The sequence below is a fragment of the Pseudophryne corroboree genome, chromosome 2 (genome assembly GCF_028390025.1).
Source record: "Pseudophryne corroboree isolate aPseCor3 chromosome 2, aPseCor3.hap2, whole genome shotgun sequence".
In the NCBI taxonomy this organism is placed as follows: domain Eukaryota; kingdom Metazoa; phylum Chordata; class Amphibia; order Anura; family Myobatrachidae; genus Pseudophryne; species Pseudophryne corroboree.
Genome location: NC_086445.1, coordinates 801,296,864 through 801,314,662, shown reverse-complemented (window position 1 = coordinate 801,314,662; position 17,799 = coordinate 801,296,864). Strand labels below are relative to the sequence as shown.

The following is a 17,799-nucleotide window of genomic DNA, read 5'->3' as shown; positions in this document are numbered from 1 at the left end:
TATATCAAGTTTATGAATGGGTCCAAAAATGTCACCATGAGTTAAAAGAGGAATTCATATGGCCTATCTAAACCATCAACAAAATGTATTTAAGACTATACTTTCAGGGATCATTTCTATAGGCAATGATGGGAGAAATGTGCTTGAAAGTGTCCAAACTCGCCAACCACCATGATGAGTTTAAGAGCTCTCTTCTCAGCATGAAGGCAGTTAGCAACTCTGTTTCATGCAGATGTTGTTAGCTTTTGATGACTGTCCTACTTCTTAATAAAGAAGTGGTAGAAGAGGGCTCATTCAGAGTGGCTGATTCCACACTTTAAAATCAACTATGGTTATTTAAAACTAAGTTTGTATAATGTTTAATATCCTTGAAAGAATACGCGTTGATGTTTCAACATTCCTGAATCAGAATGTTTTTTTATGATATAGGAATAAAAGCAATGTCTAAGAGTATTATTTTACATTTTAATAGTAACCTTCTTTTAGTGGTTCATGTCAATGAGGACTTGAAAAATGTAAAGTGTGCTTTCCTTAAAAGAACCTTTTGTTTGCAGTGTATTTGTTTAATAATTGTTTAATTCTTTAGCAAATCAGCAATTAATGCAAGCCACTAGTTTATTTCCTATATGCAATATAAGAAATTTTGAAGTACCAATGCTGTTAGTGCATTGGTTTCATTGTTAAGTGTTCTGTTTAATATTTTGGCTTAAACAAGTTTATATATGCAAAAATTATAATATGTTACCTAATACAATCTTAAAATGTGTCTACTCTCACAGAAAATCATTCAGTATATGATAGTGAATGAATTGTAGTCTGAAAATTTGTGGATAATGTTATGCAACTGAAAATTGGTTGACAATTTCTATATCAAGTTTTATGAATGGGTCCAAAAATGTCACCATGAGTTAAAAGAGGAATTCATATGGCCTATCTAAACCATCAACAAAATGTAGCTAAGATTATACTTTCAGGGATCATTTCTATAGGCAATGATGGGAGAAATGTGCTTGAAAGTGTCAAAACTCGCCAACCACCATGATGAGATTATGAGCTCTCTTCTCAGCATGAAGGCAGTTAGCAACTCTGTTTCATGCAGATGTTGTTAGCTTTTGATGACTGTCCTACTTCTTAATAAAGAAGTGGTAGAAGAGGGCTCATTCAGAGTGGCTGATTACACACTTTAAAATCAACTATGGTTATTTAAAAGTAAGTTTGTATAATGTTTAATATCCTTGAAAGAATACGCATTGATGTTTCAACATTCCTGAATCAGAATGTTTTTTATGATATAGCAATTAAAGCAATGTGTAAGAGTATTATTTTACATTTTAATTGTAACCTTCTTTAAGTGGTTCATGTCAATGAGGACTTGAAAAATGTAAAGTGTGCTTTCCTTAAAAGAACCTTTTGTTTGCAGTGTATTTGTTTAATAATTGTTTAATTCTTTAGCAAATCAGCAATTAATGCAAGCCACTAGTTTATTTCCTATATGCAATATAAGAAATTTTGAAGTACCAATGCTGTTAGTGCATTGGTTTCATTGTTAAGTGTTCTGTTTAATATTTTGGCTTAAACAAGTTTATATATGCAAAAATTATAATATGTTACCTAATACAATCTTAAAATGTGTCTACTCTCACAGAAAATCATTCAGTATATGATAGTGAATGAATTGTAGTCTGAAAATTTGTGGATAATGTTATGCAACTGAAAATTGGTTGACAATTTCTATATCAAGTTTTATGAATGGGTCCAAAAATGTCACCATGAGTTAAAAGAGGAATTCATATGGCCTATCTAAACCATCAACAAAATGTAGCTAAGATTATACTTTCAGGGATCATTTCTATAGGCAATGATGGGAGAAATGTGCTTGAAAGTGTCAAAACTCGCCAACCACCATGATGAGATTATGAGCTCTCTTCTCAGCATGAAGGCAGTTAGCAACTCTGTTTCATGCAGATGTTGTTAGCTTTTGATGACTGTCCTACTTCTTAATAAAGAAGTGGTAGAAGAGGGCTCATTCAGAGTGGCTGATTACACACTTTAAAATCAACTATGGTTATTTAAAAGTAAGTTTGTATAATGTTTAATATCCTTGAAAGAATACGCATTGATGTTTCAACATTCCTGAATCAGAATGTTTTTTATGATATAGCAATTAAAGCAATGTGTAAGAGTATTATTTTACATTTTAATTGTAACCTTCTTTAAGTGGTTCATGTCAATGAGGACTTGAAAAATGTAAAGTGTGCTTTCCTTAAAAGAACCTTTTGTTTGCAGTGTATTTGTTTAATAATTGTTTAATTCTTTAGCAAATCAGCAATTAATGCAAGCCACTAGTTTATTTCCTATATGCAATATAAGAAATTTTGAAGTACCAATGCTATTAGTGCATTGGTTTCATGGTTAAGTGTTCTGTTTAATATTTTGGCTTAAACAAGTTTATATATGCAAAAAGTATAACATGTTACCTAATACAATCTTAAAATGTGTCTACTCTCACAGAAAATCATTCAGTATATGAAAGTGAATGAATTGTAGTCTGAAAATTTGTGGAGAATGTTATGCAACTGAAAATTGGTTGACAATTTCTATATCAAGTTTTATGAATGGGTCCAAAAATGTCACCATGAGTTAAAAGAGGAATTCATATGGCCTATCTAAACCATCAACAAAAAGAAGCTAATATTATACTTTCAGGGATCATTTCTATAGGTAATGATGGGAGAAATGTGCTTGAAAATGTCCAAACTCGCCAACCACCATGTTGAGATTAAGAGCTCTCTTCTCAGCATGAAGGCAGTTAGCAACTCTGTTTCATGCAGATGTTGTTAGCTTTTGATGACTGTCCTACTTCTTAATAAAGAAGTGGTAGAAGAGGGCTCATTCAGAGTGGCTGATTACACACTTTAAAATCTACTATGGTTATTTAAAACTAAGTTTGTATAATGTTTAATATCCTTGAAAGAATACACATTGATGTTTCAACATTCCTGAATCAGAATGTTTTTTTATGATATAGGCATAAAAGCAATGTCTAAGAGTATTATTTTACATTTTAATTGTAACCTTCTTTTAGTGGTTCATGTCAATGAGGACTTGAAAAATGTAAAGTGTGCTTTCCTTAAAAGAACCTTTTGTTTGCAGTGTATTTGTTTAATAATTGTTTAATTCTTTAGCAAATCAGCAATTAATGCAAGCCACTAGTTTATTTCCTATATGCAATATAAGAAATTTTGAAGTACCAATGCTATTAGTGCATTGGTTTCATGGTTAAGTGTTCTGTTTAATATTTTGGCTTAAACAAGTTTATATATGCAAAAAGTATAACATGTTACCTAATACAATCTTAAAATGTGTCTACTCTCACAGAAAATCATTCAGTATATGAAAGTGAATGAATTGTAGTCTGAAAATTTGTGGAGAATGTTATGCAACTGAAAATTGGTTGACAATTTCTATATCAAGTTTTATGAATGGGTCCAAAAATGTCACCATGAGTTAAAAGAGGAATTCATATGGCCTATCTAAACCATCAACAAAATGTATTTAAGACTATACTTTCAGGGATCATTTCTATAGGCAATGATGGGAGAAATGTGCTTGAAAGTGTCAAAACTCGCCAACCACCATGATGAGTTTAAGAGCTCTCTTCTCAGCATGAAGGCAGTTAGCAACTCTGTTTCATGCAGATATTGTCAGCTATTGATGACTGTCCTACTTCTTAATAAAGCAGTGGTAGAAGAGGGCTCATTCAGAGTGGCTGATTACACACTTTAAAATCAACTATGGTTATTTAAAACTATGTTTGTATAATGTTTAATATCCTTGAAAGAATACACATTGATGTTTCAACATTCCTGAATCAGAATGTTTTTTATGATATAGGAATAAAAGCAATGTCTAAGAGTATTATTTTACATTTTAATTGTAACCTTCTTTAAGTGGTTCATGTCAATGAGGACTTGAAAAATGTAAAGTGTGCTTTCCTTAAAAGAACATTTTGTTTGCAGTGTATTTGTTTAATAATTGTTTAATTCTTTAGCAAATCAGCAATTAATGCAAGCCACTAGTTTATTTCCTATATGCAATATAAGAAATTTTGAAGTACCAATGCTGTTAGTGCATTGGTTTCATTGTTAAGTGTTCTGTTTAATATTTTGGCTTAAACAAGTTTATATATGCAAAAATTATAATATGTTACCTAATACAATCTTAAAATGTGTCTACTCTCACAGAAAATCATTCAGTATATGATAGTGAATGAATTGTAGTCTGAAAATTTGTGGAGAATGTTATGCAACTGAAAACTGGTTGACAATTTCTATATCAGGTTTTATGAATGGGTCCTAAAATGTCACCATGAGTTAAAAGAGGAATTCATATGGCCTATCTAAACCATCAACAAAATGTAGTTAAGATTATACTTCCTGGGATCATTTCTATAGGCAATGATGGGAGAAATGTGCTTGAAAGTGTCCAAACTCGCCAACCACCATGATGAGATTAAGAGCTCTCTTCTCAGCATGAAGGCAGTTAGCAACTCTGTTTCATGCAGATGTTGTTAGCTTTTGATGACTGTCCTACTTCTTAATAAAGAAGTGGTAAAAGAGGGCTCATTCAGAGTGGCTGATTACACACTTTAAAATCAACTATGGTTATTTAAAACTAAGTTTGTATAATGTTTAATATCCTTAAAAGAATACGCATTGATGTTTCAACATTCCTGAATCAGAATGTTTTTTATGATATAGGAATAAAAGCAATGTCTAAGAGTATTATTTTACATTTTAATTTTAACCTTCTTTAAGTGGTTCATGTCAATGAGGACTTGAAAAATGTAAAGTGTGCTTTCCTTAAAAGAACCTTTTGTTTGCAGTGTATTTGTTTAATAATTGTTTTATTCTTTAGCAAATCAGCAGTTAATGCAAGCCACTAGTTTATTTCCTATATGAAATATAAGACATTTTGAAGTACCAATGCTATTAGTGCATTGGTTTCATTGTTAAGTGTTCTGTTTAATATTTTGGCTTAAACAAGTTTATTTATGCAAAAATTATAACATGTTACCTAATACAATCTTAAAATGTGTCTACTCTCACAGAAAATCATTCAGTATATGATAGTGAATGAATTGTAGTCTGAAAATTTGTGGAGAATGTTATGCAACTGAAAATTGGTTGACAATTTCTATATCAAGTTTTATGAATGGGTCCAAAAATGTCACCATGAGTTAAAAGAGGAATTCATATGGCCTATCTAAACCATCAACAAAATGTAATTAAGACTGTACTTTCAGGGTTCATTTCTATAGGCAATGATGGGAGAAATGTGCTTGAAAGTGTCCAAACTCGCCAACCACCATGATGAGTTTAAGAGCTCTCTTCTCAGCATGAAGGCAGTTAGCAACTCTGTTTCATGCAGATGTTGTTAGCTTTTGATGACTGTCCTACTTCTTAATAAAGAAGTGGTAGAAGAGGGCTCATTCCGAGTGGCTGATTACACACTTTAAAATCAACTATGGTTATTTAAAACTAAGTTTGTATAATGTTTAATATGCTGGAAAGAACAAGCATTGATGTTTTAACATTCCTGAATCAGAATGTTTTTTATTATATAGCAATAAAGGCAATGTCTAAGAGTATTATTTTACATTTTAATTTTAACCTTTTTTTATGTGGTTTATGTCACTGAGGACTTGAAAAATCTAAAGTGTGCTTTCCTTAAAAGAACCTTTTGTTTGCAGTGTATTTGTTTAATAATTGTTTTATTCTTTAGCAAATCAGCAATTAATGCAAGCCACTAATTTATTTCCTATATGAAATATAAGACATTTTGAAGTACCAATGCTATTAGTGCATTGGTTTTTATTGCTAAGTGTTCTGTTTAATATTTTGGCTTAAACAAGTTTATTTATGCAAAAATTATAACATGTTACCTAATACAATCTTAAAATGTGTCTACTCTCACAGAAAATCATTCAGTATATGATAGTGAATGAATTGTAGTCTGAAAATTTGTGGAGAATGTTATGCAACTGAAAATTGGTTGACAATTTCTATATCAAGTTTTTTGAATTGGTCCAAAAATGTAACCATGAGTTAAAAGAGGAATTCATATGGCCTATCTAAACCATCAACAAAATGTAATTAAGACTGTACTTTCAGGGATCATTTCTATAGGCAATAATGGGAGAAATGTGCTTGAAAGTGTCCAAACTCGCCAACCACCATGATGAGTTTAAGAGCTCTCTTCTCAGCATGAAGGCAGTTAGCAACTCTGTTTCATGCAGATGTTGTTAGCTTTTGATGACTGTCCTACTTCTTAATAAAGAAGTGGTAGAAGAGGGCTCATTCAGAGTGGCTGATTACACACTTTAAAATCAACTATGGTTATTTAAAACTAAGTTTGTGTAATGTTTAATATGCTGGAAAGAACAAGCATTGATGTTTTAACATTCCTGAATCAGAATGTTTTTAATTATATAGCAATAAAAGCAATGTCTAAGAGTATTATTTTACATTTTAATTTTAACCTTCTTTAAGTTGTACATATCAATGAGGACTTGAAAAATTTAAACTGTGCTTTCCTTATAAGAACCTTTTGTTTGCAGTGTATTTGTTTAATAATTGTTTAATTCTTTTGCAAATCAGCAACTAATGCAAGCCACTAGTTTATTTCCTATATGCAATATAAGACATTTTGAAGTACCAATGCTATTAGTGCATTGGTTTCATTGTTAAGTGTTCTATTTAATATTTTGGCTTAAACAAGTTTATATATGCAAAAATTATAATATGTTACCTAATACAATCTTAAAATGTGTCTACTCTCACAGAAAATCATTCAGTATATGATAGTGAATGAATTGTAGTCTGAAAATTTGTGGAGAATGTTATGCAACTGAAAACTGGTTGACAATTTCTATATCAGGTTTTATGAATGGGTCCTAAAATGTCACCATGAGTTAAAAGAGGAATTCATATGGCCTATCTAAACCATCAACAAAATGTAGTTAAGATTATACTTCCAGGGATCATTTCTATAGGCAATGATGGGAGAAATGTGCTTGAAAGTGTCCAAACTCGCCAACCACCATGATGAGATTAAGAGTTCTCTTCTCAGCATGAAGGCAGTTAGCAACTCTGTTTCATGCCGATGTTGTTAGCTTTTGATGACTGTCCTACTTCTTAATGAAGAAGTGGTAGAAGAGGGCTCATTCAGAGTGGCTGATTACACACTTTAAAATCAACTATGGTTATTTAAAACTAAGTTTGTATAATGTTTAATATCCTTCAAAGAATATGCATTGATGTTTCAACATTCCTAAATCAGAATGTTTTTTATGATATAGGAATAAAAGCAATGTCTAAGAGTATTATTTTACATTTTAATTTTAACCTTCTTTAAGTGGTTCATGTCAATGAGGACTTGAAAAATGTAAAGTGTGCTTTCCTTAAAAGAACCTTTTGTTTGCAGTGTATTTGTTTAATAATTGTTTAATTCTTTAGCAAATCAGCAATTAATGCAAGCCACTAGTTTATTTCCTATATGCAATATAAGAAATTTTAAAGTACCAATGCTATTAGTGCATTGGTTTCATTGTTAAGTGTTCTGTTTAATATTTTGGCTTAAACAAGTTTATTTATGCAAAAATTATAACATGTTACCTAATACAATCTTAAAATGTGTCTACTCTCACAGAAAATCATTCAGTATATGATAGTGAATGAATTGTAGTCTGAAAATTTGTGGAGAATGTTATGCAACTGAAAATTGGTTGACAATTTCTATATCAAGTTTTTTGAATTGGTCCAAAAATGTAACCATGAGTTAAAAGAGGAATTCATATGGCCTATCTAAACCATCAACAAAATGTAATTAAGACTGTACTTTCAGGGATCATTTCTATAGGTAATGATGGGAGAAATGTGCTTGAAAGTGTCCAAACTCGCCAACCACCATGATGAGTTTAAGAGCTCTCTTCTCAGCATGAAGGCAGTTAGCAACTCTGTTTCATGCAGATGTTGTTAGCTTTTGATGACTGTCCTACTTCTTAATAAAGAAGTGGTAGAAGAGGGCTCATTCAGAGTGGCTGATTACACACTTTAAAATCAACTATGGTTATTTAAAACTAAGTTTGTGTAATGTTTAATATGCTGGAAAGAACAAGCATTGATGTTTTAACATTCCTGAATCAGAATGTTTTTAATTATATAGCAATAAAAGCAATGTCTAAGAGTATTATTTTACATTTTAATTTTAACCTTCTTTAAGTTGTACATATCAATGAGGACTTGAAAAATTTAAACTGTGCTTTCCTTATAAGAACCTTTTGTTTGCAGTGTATTTGTTTAATAATTGTTTAATTCTTTTGCAAATCAGCAACTAATGCAAGCCACTAGTTTATTTCCTATATGCAATATAAGACATTTTGAAGTATCAATGCTATTAGTGCATTGGTTTCATTGTTAAGTGTTCTATTTAATATTTTGGCTTAAACAAGTTTATATATGCAAAAATTATGTTACCTAATACAATCTTAAAATGTGTCTACTCTCACAGAAAATCATTCAGTATATGATAGTGAATGAATTGTAGTCTGAAAATTTGTGGAGAATGTTATGCAACTGAAAACTGGTTGACAATTTCTATATCAGGTTTTATGAATGGGTCCTAAAATGTCACCATGAGTTAAAAGAGGAATTCATATGGCCTATCTAAACCATCAACAAAATGTAGTTAAGATTATACTTCCAGGGATCATTTCTATAGGCAATGATGGGAGAAATGTGCTTGAAAGTGTCCAAACTCGCCAACCACCATGATGAGATTAAGAGCTCTCTTCTCAGCATGAAGGCAGTTAGCAACTCTGTTTCATGCCGATGTTGTTAGCTTTTGATGACTGTCCTACTTCTTAATAAAGAAGTGGTAGAAGAGGGCTCATTCAGAGTGGCTGATTACACACTTTAAAATCAACTATGGTTATTTAAAACTAAGTTTGTATAATGTTTAATATCCTTCAAAGAATACGCATTGATGTTTCAACATTCCTAAATCAGAATGTTTTTTATGATATAGGAATAAAAGCAATGTCTAAGAGTATTATTTTACATTTTAATTTTAACCTTCTTTAAGTGGTTCATGTCAATGAGGACTTGAAAAATGTAAAGTGTGCTTTCCTTAAAAGAACCTTTTGTTTGCAGTGTATTTGTTTAATAATTGTTTAATTCTTTAGCAAATCAGCAATTAATGCAAGCCACTAGTTTATTTCCTATATGCAATATAAGAAATTTTAAAGTACCAATGCTATTAGTGCATTGGTTTCATTGTTAAGTGTTCTGTTTAATATTTTGGCTTAAACAAGTTTATTTATGCAAAAATTATAACATGTTACCTAAAACAATCTTAAAATGTGTCTACTCTCACAGAAAATCATTCAGTATATGATAGTGAATGAATTGTAGTCTGAAAATTTGTGGAGAATGTTATGCAACTGAAAATTGGTTGACAATTTCTATATCAAGTTTTATGAATGGGTCCAAAAATGTCACCATGAGTTAAAAGAGGAATTCATATGGCCTATCTAAACCATCAACAAAATGTAATTAAGACTGTACTTTCAGGGTTCATTTTTATAGGTAATGATGGGAGAAATGTGCTTGAAAGTGTCCAAACTCGCCAACCACCATGATGAGTTTAAGAGCTCTCTTCTCAGCATGAAGGCAGTTAGCAACTCTGTTTCATGCAGATGTTGTTAGCTTTTGATGACTGTCCTACTTCTTAATAAAGAAGTGGTAGAAGAGGGCTCATTCAGAGTGGCTGATTACACACTTTAAAATCAACTATGGTTATTTAAAACTAAGTTTGTATAATGTTTAATATGCTGGAAAGAACAAGCATTGATGTTTTAACATTCCTGAATCAGAATGTTTTTTATTATATAGCAATAAAGGCAATGTCTAAGAGTATTATTTTACATTTTAATTTTAACCTTTTTTATGTGGTTTATGTCACTGAGGACTTGAAAAATGTAAAGTGTGCTTTCCTTAAAAGAACCTTTTGTTTGCAGTGTATTTGTTTAATAATTGTTTTATTCTTTAGCAAATCAGCAATTAATGCAAGCCACTAATTTATTTCCTATATGAAATATAAGACATTTTGAAGTACCAATGCTATTAGTGCATTGGTTTCATTGTTAAGTGTTCTGTTTAATATTTTGGCTTAAACAAGTTTATTTATGCAAAAATTATAACATGTTACCTAATACAATCTTAAAATGTGTCTACTCTCACAGAAAATCATTCAGTATATGATAGTGAATGAATTGTAGTCTGAAAATTTGTGGAGAATGTTATGCAACTGAAAATTGGTTGACAATTTCTATATCAAGTTTTTTGAATGGGTCCAAAAATGTAACCATGAGTTAAAAGAGGAATTCATATGACCGATCTAAACCATCAACAAAATGTAATTAAGACTGTACTTTCAGGGATCGTTTTTATAGGCAATGATGGGAGAAATGTGCTTGAAAGTGTCCAAACTTGCTAACCACCATGATGAGTTTAAGAGCTCTTTTCTCAGCATGAAGGCAGTTAGCAACTCTGTTTCATGCCGATGTTGTTAGCTTTTGATGACTGTCCTACTTCTTAATAAAGAAGTTGTAGAAGAGGGCTCATTCAGAGTGGCTGATTACACACTTTAAAATCAACTATGGTTATTTAAAACTAAGTTTGTATAATGTTTAATATCCTTCAAAGAATACGCATTGATGTTTCAACATTCCTAAATCAGAATGTTTTTTATGATATAGGAATAAAAGCAATGTCTAAGAGTATTATTTTACATTTTAATTTTAACCTTCTTTAAGTGGTTCATGTCAATGAGGACTTGAAAAATGTAAAGTGTGCTTTCCTTAAAAGAACCTTTTGTTTGCAGTGTATTTGTTTAATAATTGTTTAATTCTTTAGCAAATCAGCAATTAATGCAAGCCACTAGTTTATTTCCTATATGCAATATAAGAAATTTTGAAGTACCAATGCTATTAGTGCATTGGTTTCATTGTTAAGTGTTCTGTTTAATATTTTGGCTTAAACAAGTTTATATATGCAAAAATGATAACATGTTACCTAATACAATCTTAAAACGTGTCTACTCTCACAGAAAATCATTCAGTATATGATAGTGAATGAATTGTAGTTTGAAAATTTGTGGAGAATGTTATGCAACTGAATATTGGTTGACAATTTCTATATCAAGTTTTGTGAATGGGTCCAAAAATGTCACCATGAGTTAAAAGAGGAATTCATATGGCCTATCTAAACCATCAACAAAATGTAATTAAGACTGTACTTTCAGGGATCATTTCTATAGGCAATGATGGGAGAAATGTGCTTGAAAGTGTCCAAACTCGCCAACCACCATGATGAGTTTAAGAGCTCTCTTCTCAGCATGAAGGCAGTTAGCAACTCTGTTTCATGCCGATGTTGTTAGCTTTTGATGACTGTCCTACTTCTTAATAAAGAAGTGGTAGAAGAGGGCTCATTCAGAGTGGCTGGTTACGCACTTTAAAATCAACTATGGTTATTTAAAACTAAGTTTGTATAATGTTTAATATCCTTGAAAGAATACACATTGATGTTTCAACATTCCTAAATCAAAATGTTTTTTATGATATAGGAATAAAAGCAATGTCTAAGAGTATTATTTTACATTTTAATTGTAACCTTCTTTAAGTTGTTCATGTCAATGAGGACTTGAAAAATGTAAAGTGTGCTTTCGTTAAAAGAACCTTTTGTTTGCAGTGTATTTGTTTAATAATTGTTTAATACTTTAGCAAATCAGCAATTAATGCAAGCCACTAGTTTATTTCCTATATGCAATATAAGAAATTTTGAAGTACCAATGCTATTAGTGCATTGGTTTCATTGTTAAGTGTTCTGTTTAATATTTTGGCTTAAACAAGTTTATATATGCAAAAATGATAACATGTTACCTAATACAATCTTAAAATGTGTCTACTCTCACAGAAAATCATTCAGTATATGATAGTGAATGAATTATAGTCTGAAAATTTGTGGAGAATGTTATGCAACTGAAAATTGGTTGACAATTTCTATATCAAGTTTTATGAATAGGTCAAAAAATGTCACCATGAGTTAAAAGAGGAATTCATATGGCCTATCTAAACCATCAACAAAATGTAATTAAGACTATACTTTCAGGGATCATATCTATAGGCAATGATTGGAGAAATGCGCTTGAAAGTGTCCAAACTTGCCAACCACCATGATGAGTTTAAGAGCTCTCTCCTCAGCATGAAGGCAGTTAGCAACTCTGTTTCATGCAGATGTTGCTAGCTTTTGTTGACTGTCCTACTTCTTAATAAAGAAGTGGTAGAAGAGGGCTCATTCAGAGTGGCTGATTACACACTTTAAAATCAACTATGTTTATTTAAAACTAAGTTTGTATAATGTTTAATATCCTTGAAAGAATACACATTGATGTTTCAACATTCCTGAATCAGAATGTTTTTTATGATATAGCAATTAAAGCAATGTCTAAGAGTATTATTTTACATTTTAATTTTAACCTTCTTTAAGTGGTTCATGTCAATGAGGACTTGAAAAATGTAAAGTGTGCTTTCCTTAAAAGAACCTTTTGTTTGCAGTGTATTTGTTTAATAATTGTTTAATTCTTTTGCAAATCAGCAACTAATGCAAGCCACTAGTTTATTTCCTATATGCAATATAAGAAATTTTGAAGTACCAATGCTATTAGTGCATTGGTTTCATTGTTAAGTGTTCTGTTTAATATTTTGGTTTAAACAAATTTATATATGCAAAAATTATAATATGTTACCTAATACAATCTTAAAATGTGTCTACTCTCACAGAAAATCATTCAGTATATGATAGTGAATGAATTGTAGTCTGAAAATTTGTTGAGAATGTTATGCAACTGAAAATTGGTTGACAATTTCTATATCAAGTTTTATGAATGGGTCCAAAAATGTCACCATAAGTTAAAAGAGGAATTCATATGGCCTATCTAAACCATCAACAAAATGTAATTAAGATTATACTTTCAGGGATCAATTCTATAGGCAATGATGGGAGAAATGTGCTTGAAAGTGTCCAATCTAGCCAACCACCATGATGAGTTTAAGAGCTCTCTTCTCAGCATGAAGGCAATTAGCAACTCTGTTTCATGCAGATGTTGCTAGCTTTTGATGACTGTCCTACTTCTTAATAAAGAAGTGGTAGAAGAGGGCTCATTCAGAGTGGCTGATTACACACTTTAAAATCAGCTATGGTTATTTAAAGCTAAGTTTGTATAATGTTTAATATCCTTGAAAGAATAAGCATTGATGTTTCAACATTCCTGAATCAGAATGTTTTTTATGATATAGGAATAAAAGCAATGTCTAAGAGTATTATTTTACATTTTAATTTTAACCTTCTTTAAGTGGTTCATGTCAATGAGGACTTGAAAAATGTAAAGTGTGCTTTCCTTAAAAGAACCTTTTGTTTGCAGTGTATTTGTTTAATAATTGTTTAATTCTTTAGAAAATCAGCAATTAATGCAAGCCACTAGTTTATTTCCTATATGCAATATAAGAAATGTTGAAGTACCAATGATATTAGTGCATTGGTTTCATTGTTAAGTGTTCTGTTTAATATTTTGGCTTAAACAAATTTAATATGTAAAAATTATAATATGTTACCTAATACAATTTTAAAATGTGTCTACTCTCACAGAAAATCATTCAGTATATGATAGTGAATGAATTGTAGCCTGAAAATTTGTGGAGAATGTTATGCAACTGAAAATGGGTTGACAATTTCTATATCAAGTTTTATGAATGGGTCCAAAAATGTAACCATGAGTTAAAAGAGGAATTCATATGGCCTATCTAAACCATCAACAAAATTTAATTATGACTATACTTTCAGGGATCATTTCTATAGGCAATGATGGGAGAAATGTGCTTGAAAGTGTCCAAACTCGCCAACCACCATGATGAGATTAAGAGCTCTCTTCTCAGCATGAAGGCAGTTAGCAACTCTGTTTCATGCAGATGTTGTTAGCTTTGGATGACTGTCCTACTTCTTAATAAAGAAGTGGTAGAAGAGGGCTCATTCAGAGTGGCTGATTACACACTTTAAAATCAGCTATGGTTATTTAAAACTAAGTTTGTATAATGTTTAATATCCTTGAAAGAATACGCATCGATGTTTCAACATTCCTGAATCAGAATGTTTTTTATGATATAGGAATAAAAGCAATGTCTAAGAGTATTATTTTACATTTTAATTTTAACCTTCTTTAAGTGGTTCATGTCAATGAGGACTTGAAAAATTTAAACTGTGCTTTCCTTATAAGAACCTTTGTTTGCAGTGTATTTGTTTAATAATTGTTTAATTCTTTTGCAAATCAGCAACTAATGCAAGCCACTAGTTTATTTCCTATATGCAATATAAGAAATGTTGAAGTACCAATGATATTAGTGCATTGGTTTCATTGTTAAGTGTTCTGTTTAATATTTTGGCTTAAACAAATTTAATATGTAAAAATTATAATATGTTACCTAATACAATTTTAAAATGTGTCTACTCTCACAGAAAATCATTCAGTATATGATAGTGAATGAATTGTAGTCTGAAAATTTGTGGAGAATGTTATGCAACTGAAAATGGGTTGACAATTTCTATATCAAGTTTTATGAATGGGTCCAAAAATGTAACCATGAGTTAAAAGAGGAATTCATATGGCCTATCTAAACCATCAACAAAATTTAATTATGACTGTACTTTCAGGGATCATTTCTATAGGCAATGATGGGAGAAATGTGCTTGAAAGTGTCCAAACTAGCCAACCACCATGATGAGATTAAGAGCTCTCTTCTAAGCATGAAGGCAGTTAGCAACTCTGATTCATGCAGATGTTGTTAGCTTTGGATGACTGTACTACTTCTTAATAAAGAAGTGGTAGAAGAGGGCTCATTCAGAGTGGCTGATTACACACTTTAAAATCAACTATGGTTATTTAAAACTAAGTTTGAATAATGTTTAATATGCTGAAAAGAACAAGCATTGATGTTTTAACATTCCTGAATCAGAATGTTTTTTATTATATAGCAATAAAAGCAATGTCTAAGAGTATTATTTTACATTTTAATTTTAACCTTTTTTAAGTGGTTCATGTCACTGAGGACTTGAAAAATGTAAAGTGTGCTTTCCTTAAAAGAACCTTTTGTTTGCAGTGTATTTGTTTAATAATTGTTTTATTCTTTAGCAAATCAGCAATTAATGCAAGCCACTAGTTTATTTCCTATATGAAATATAAGACATTTTGAAGAACCAATGCTATTAGTGCATTGGTTTCATTGTTAAGTGTTCTGTTTAATATTTTGGCTTAAACAAGTTTATTTATGCAAAAATTATAACATATTACCTAATACAGTCTTAAAATGTGTCTACTCTCACAGAAAATCATTCAGTATATGATAGTGAATGAATTGTAGTTTGAAAATTTGTGGAGAATGTTATGCAACTGAAAATTGGTTGACAATTTCTATATCAAGTTTTATGAATGGGTCCAAAAATTTAACCATGAGTTAAAAGAGGAATTCATATGGCCTATCTAAACCATCAACAAAATGTAATTAAGACTGTACTTTCAGGGATCATTTCTATAGGCAATGATGGGAGAAATGTGCTTGAAAGTGTCCAAACTTGCTAACCACCATGATGAGTTTAAGAGCTCTCTTCTCAGCATGAAGGCAGTTAGCAACTCTGTTTCATGTCGATGTTGTTAGCTTTTGATGACTGTACTACTTCTTAATAAAGAAGTGGTAGAAGAGGGTTCATTCAGAGTGGCTGATTACACACTTTAAAATCAACTATGGTTATTTAAAACTAAGTTTGTATAATGTTTAATATCCTTGAAAGAATATGCATTGATGTTTCAACATTCCTGAATCAGAATGTTTTTTATGATATAGGAATAAAAGCAATGTCTAAGAGTATTATTTTACATTTTAATTTTAACCTTCTTTAAGTTGTACATATCACTGAGGACTTGAAAAATTTAAACTGTGCTTTCCTTATAAGAACCTTTGTTTGCAGTGTATTTGTATAATAATTGTTTAATTCTTTTGCAAATCAGCAACTAATGCAAGCCACTAGTTTATTTCCTATATGCAATATAAGAAATTTTGAAGTACCAATGCTATTAGTGCATTGGTTTCATTGTTAAGTGTTCTGTTTAATATTTTGGCTTAAACAAGTTTATATATGCAAAAATTATAATATGTTACCTAATACAATCTTAAAATGTGTCTACTCTCACAGAAAATCATTCAGTATATGAAAGTGAATGAATTGTAGTCTGAAAATTTGTGGAGAATGTTATGCAACTGAAAATTGGTTGACAATTTCTATATCAAGTTTTATGAATGGGTCCAAAAATGTCACCATGAGTTAAAAGAGGAATTCATATGGCCTATCTAAACCATCAACAAAATGTATTTAAGACTATACTTTCAGGGATCATTTCTATAGGCAATGATGGGAGAAATGTGCTTGAAAGTGTCCAAACTCGCCAACCACCATGATGAGTTTAAGAGCTCTCTTCTCAGCATGAAGGCAGTTAGCAACTCTGTTTCATGCAGATGTTGTTAGCTTTTGATGACTGTCCTACTTCTTAATAAAGAAGTGGTAGAAGAGGGCTCATTCAGAGTGGCTGATTACACACTTTAAAATCAACTATGGTTATTTAAAACTAAGTTTGTATAATGTTTAATATCCTTGAAAGAATACATATTGATGTTTCAACAATCCTGAATCAGAATGTTTTTTATGATATAGGAATAAAAGCAATGTCTAAGAGTATTATTTTACATTTTAATTGTAACCTTCTTTTAGTGGTTCATGTCAATGAGGACTTGAAAAATGTAAAGTGTGCTTTCCTTAAAAGAACATTTTGTTTGCAGTGTATTTGTTTAATAATTGTTTAATTCTTTAGCAAATCAGCAATTAATGCAAGCCACTAGTTTATTTCCTATATGCAATATAAGAAATGTTGAAGTACCAATGCTATTAGTGCATTGGTTTCATGGTTAAGTGTTCTGTTTAATATTTTGGCTTAAACAAGTTTATATATGCAAAAATTATAATATGTTACCTAATACAATCTTAAAATGTGTCTACTCTCACAGAAAATCATTCAGTATATGATAGTGAATGAATTGTAGTCTGAAAATTTGTGGAGAATGTTATGCAACTGAAAATTGGTTGACAATTTCTATATCAAGTTTTATGAATGGGTCCAAAAATGTCACCATGAGTTAAAAGAGGAATTCATATGGCCTATCTAAACCATCAACAAAAAGAAGCTAATATTATACTTTCAGGGATCATTTCTATAGGTAATGATGGGAGAAATGTGCTTGAAAATGTCCAAACTCGCCAACCACCATGTTGAGATTAAGAGCTCTCTTCTCAGCATGAAGGCAGTTAGCAACTCTGTTTCATGCAGATGTTGTTAGCTTTTGATGACTGTCCTACTTCTTAATAAAGAAGTGGTAGAAGAGGGCTCATTCAGAGTGGCTGATTACACACTTTAAAATCTACTATGGTTATTTAAAACTAAGTTTGTATAATGTTTAATATCCTTGAAAGAATACACATTGATGTTTCAACATTCCTGAATCAGAATGTTTTTTTATGATATAGGCATAAAAGCAATGTCTAAGAGTATTATTTTACATTTTAATTGTAACCTTCTTTT

General features: G+C 30.8%; 21 non-coding genes across 21 annotated transcripts; all 21 read left to right on the top strand.

Annotated features, from left to right (window-relative positions):
* The first annotated feature begins 91 nt into the window (after positions 1-91).
* On the top strand, positions 92-304 carry LOC135053095 (small nucleolar RNA U3). Its single transcript, XR_010242490.1, has one exon. It is a non-coding gene; the product is annotated as a small nucleolar RNA U3 (small nucleolar RNA).
* Positions 305-958: 654 nt separating this feature from the next.
* On the top strand, positions 959-1,171 carry LOC135053209 (small nucleolar RNA U3). Its single transcript, XR_010242589.1, has one exon. It is a non-coding gene; the product is annotated as a small nucleolar RNA U3 (small nucleolar RNA).
* Positions 1,172-1,824: 653 nt separating this feature from the next.
* On the top strand, positions 1,825-2,037 carry LOC135053208 (small nucleolar RNA U3). Its single transcript, XR_010242588.1, has one exon. It is a non-coding gene; the product is annotated as a small nucleolar RNA U3 (small nucleolar RNA).
* A 653-nt stretch (positions 2,038-2,690) lies between these two features.
* On the top strand, positions 2,691-2,903 carry LOC135053718 (small nucleolar RNA U3). Its single transcript, XR_010243033.1, has one exon. It is a non-coding gene; the product is annotated as a small nucleolar RNA U3 (small nucleolar RNA).
* Positions 2,904-3,557: 654 nt separating this feature from the next.
* Positions 3,558-3,770, top strand: LOC135053416 (small nucleolar RNA U3). Its single transcript, XR_010242770.1, has one exon. It is a non-coding gene; the product is annotated as a small nucleolar RNA U3 (small nucleolar RNA).
* Positions 3,771-4,423: 653 nt separating this feature from the next.
* LOC135053741 (small nucleolar RNA U3) lies at positions 4,424-4,636 on the top strand. Its single transcript, XR_010243053.1, has one exon. It is a non-coding gene; the product is annotated as a small nucleolar RNA U3 (small nucleolar RNA).
* Positions 4,637-5,289: 653 nt separating this feature from the next.
* Positions 5,290-5,502, top strand: LOC135053223 (small nucleolar RNA U3). Its single transcript, XR_010242601.1, has one exon. It is a non-coding gene; the product is annotated as a small nucleolar RNA U3 (small nucleolar RNA).
* Positions 5,503-6,157: 655 nt separating this feature from the next.
* On the top strand, positions 6,158-6,370 carry LOC135053376 (small nucleolar RNA U3). Its single transcript, XR_010242735.1, has one exon. It is a non-coding gene; the product is annotated as a small nucleolar RNA U3 (small nucleolar RNA).
* A 653-nt stretch (positions 6,371-7,023) lies between these two features.
* LOC135053576 (small nucleolar RNA U3) lies at positions 7,024-7,236 on the top strand. The gene has a single exon (XR_010242909.1). It is a non-coding gene; the product is annotated as a small nucleolar RNA U3 (small nucleolar RNA).
* Positions 7,237-7,889: 653 nt separating this feature from the next.
* On the top strand, positions 7,890-8,102 carry LOC135053192 (small nucleolar RNA U3). The gene has a single exon (XR_010242574.1). It is a non-coding gene; the product is annotated as a small nucleolar RNA U3 (small nucleolar RNA).
* Positions 8,103-8,750: 648 nt separating this feature from the next.
* LOC135053567 (small nucleolar RNA U3) lies at positions 8,751-8,963 on the top strand. The gene has a single exon (XR_010242901.1). It is a non-coding gene; the product is annotated as a small nucleolar RNA U3 (small nucleolar RNA).
* Positions 8,964-9,616: 653 nt separating this feature from the next.
* On the top strand, positions 9,617-9,829 carry LOC135053529 (small nucleolar RNA U3). Its single transcript, XR_010242867.1, has one exon. It is a non-coding gene; the product is annotated as a small nucleolar RNA U3 (small nucleolar RNA).
* A 653-nt stretch (positions 9,830-10,482) lies between these two features.
* On the top strand, positions 10,483-10,695 carry LOC135053986 (small nucleolar RNA U3). Its single transcript, XR_010243269.1, has one exon. It is a non-coding gene; the product is annotated as a small nucleolar RNA U3 (small nucleolar RNA).
* Positions 10,696-11,348: 653 nt separating this feature from the next.
* Positions 11,349-11,561, top strand: LOC135053495 (small nucleolar RNA U3). Its single transcript, XR_010242839.1, has one exon. It is a non-coding gene; the product is annotated as a small nucleolar RNA U3 (small nucleolar RNA).
* Positions 11,562-12,214: 653 nt separating this feature from the next.
* LOC135053889 (small nucleolar RNA U3) lies at positions 12,215-12,427 on the top strand. Its single transcript, XR_010243184.1, has one exon. It is a non-coding gene; the product is annotated as a small nucleolar RNA U3 (small nucleolar RNA).
* A 653-nt stretch (positions 12,428-13,080) lies between these two features.
* Positions 13,081-13,293, top strand: LOC135053821 (small nucleolar RNA U3). Its single transcript, XR_010243123.1, has one exon. It is a non-coding gene; the product is annotated as a small nucleolar RNA U3 (small nucleolar RNA).
* A 652-nt stretch (positions 13,294-13,945) lies between these two features.
* On the top strand, positions 13,946-14,158 carry LOC135053284 (small nucleolar RNA U3). Its single transcript, XR_010242655.1, has one exon. It is a non-coding gene; the product is annotated as a small nucleolar RNA U3 (small nucleolar RNA).
* Positions 14,159-14,809: 651 nt separating this feature from the next.
* On the top strand, positions 14,810-15,022 carry LOC135053512 (small nucleolar RNA U3). Its single transcript, XR_010242853.1, has one exon. It is a non-coding gene; the product is annotated as a small nucleolar RNA U3 (small nucleolar RNA).
* A 653-nt stretch (positions 15,023-15,675) lies between these two features.
* On the top strand, positions 15,676-15,888 carry LOC135053746 (small nucleolar RNA U3). Its single transcript, XR_010243057.1, has one exon. It is a non-coding gene; the product is annotated as a small nucleolar RNA U3 (small nucleolar RNA).
* A 652-nt stretch (positions 15,889-16,540) lies between these two features.
* On the top strand, positions 16,541-16,753 carry LOC135053093 (small nucleolar RNA U3). The gene has a single exon (XR_010242489.1). It is a non-coding gene; the product is annotated as a small nucleolar RNA U3 (small nucleolar RNA).
* A 653-nt stretch (positions 16,754-17,406) lies between these two features.
* LOC135053717 (small nucleolar RNA U3) lies at positions 17,407-17,619 on the top strand. The gene has a single exon (XR_010243032.1). It is a non-coding gene; the product is annotated as a small nucleolar RNA U3 (small nucleolar RNA).
* The last annotated feature ends 180 nt before the right edge of the window (positions 17,620-17,799 follow it).